At 41.7% G+C, this 1,625-nt stretch overlaps 1 pseudogene; it reads left to right on the plus strand.

Moving 5' to 3' along the window:
- Window positions 1–333: 333 nt before the first annotated feature.
- Window positions 334–1,352, plus strand: LOC117093824 (annotated as a pseudogene).
- Window positions 1,353–1,625: the final 273 nt, after the last annotated feature.

The following is a 1,625-nucleotide window of genomic DNA, read 5'->3' on the forward strand; positions in this document are numbered from 1 at the left end:
TTTAGACTCTGCAGGCCTCATAAACTTTACCTCATTTTCCTCCTCCGCCTTTATGTCCTCCTCCTTTTCCTTCTTCTTCTGAATGCTTTAAAAGTGTGAAAACTAGCCGGGCATGGTGACTCACGCCTGTAATCCCAGCACTTTGGGAGGCTGAGGCGGGCAGAACACCTGAGGTCAGGAGTTCAAGACCAGCCTGGCCAACATGGTGAAACCTCGTCTCTATTAAAAAAAAAAAATTGTGTAGTTCGGAAGCTGGCAGTCTCTTCAGTCGTCAGACTGGTGCTAGCGACACGGGAGTGGCTAACACATCCTCTTGCCATTCCCAGTGTTTGGGCCTTGCCTGTGATGGTAGGAAAAGAAAATGGCCTTGCTGTGCTACAACTGGGGCTACGGTCAGTGCTTCGATCCTGAGACCAATTCTGATGATGCTTGCACGTACCACCCAGGTGTCCCAGTCTTTCACGATGCATTAAAGGGTTGGTCTTGCTGTAAGAGAAGAACAATGGATTTTTCTGATTTTTAAGCATTGTAGGCTATACAAAAGGTAGACATAATAGTGAGAAGCCACCTGAGCCAGTCAAACCAGAAGTCAAGACTACTGAGAAGAAGGAACTATCTGAATTGAAACCCAAATTTCAGAACACATCATTCAAGCTCCTAAGTTAGTAGAAGCAATAAAAACGCCAAGCCCAGATGAACCAATGACAAATTTGGAATTAAAAATATCTGCCTTTCTAAAACAAGCACTTGACAAACTGTCATCAGGGAATGACGAAGATAAGAAAGAAGAAGACAATGATGAAATTAAGGTTGGGACCTCATGTAAGAATGGAGGGTGTTCAAAGACATATTGGTGTCTAGAAAGTCTAGAAGAAGTCTGTGTATATCAATCTGGAGTACCTATTTTCCATGAGGGGATGAAATACCTAAGCTGTTGTAGAAGAAAAACTTCTGATTTTAATACACTCTTAGCCCAAGAGGGCTCTACAACAGGGAAACACATGTGGACTAAAAAGGATGCTGGGACAAGAGTTGTTCCATGTAGACATAACTGGCATCAGACTGGAGGTGAAGTTACCATTTCAGTGTATGCTAAAGATTCACTTCCAGAAGTTAGTTGAATAGAAGCCCATAGCACATTGTTAAATGTGCACATTGTATTTGAAGGAGAGAAGGAATTTGATCAAAATGTGAAAATATGGGGTGTGACTGATATAAAGTGAAGTTATGTAACTACGACTGCAACAAAGATTGAGATTTCTATGAGAAAAGCTGAACCGATGCAGTGGGCAAGCCTTGAACTATTTGCAGTGAAAAAGCAGGAAAAGCAAAAAGATGACCCAGTAGATTGAGTGGGAGGTGGGAGGAAGGCTATTACGTATTTCAGAATTCTTAATACTGTGTGAAGTGGTGACTTGCTGTTGAAATCTTTTGTTTTGTTATGGTGTTACCGAATCTGGCATTTCAGGGTTAACATTAGGTTCTTAAAAGCCAAAGTCAGTTTGTCTTTTTGTGCCTCTCATCTTTCTTCTGTGTTTTGTAAGATTGATTGTTCGTTTCTCCTTACTGGTAGGAACCATAGTTGTGTCGTGTACTTGAAGAGGCTGGAACATAGCCCATAACCA

The sequence above is a fragment of the Trachypithecus francoisi genome, unplaced genomic scaffold (genome assembly GCF_009764315.1).
Source record: "Trachypithecus francoisi isolate TF-2019V2 unplaced genomic scaffold, Tfra_2.0 Lachesis_group12, whole genome shotgun sequence".
Lineage (NCBI taxonomy): Eukaryota > Metazoa > Chordata > Mammalia > Primates > Cercopithecidae > Trachypithecus > Trachypithecus francoisi.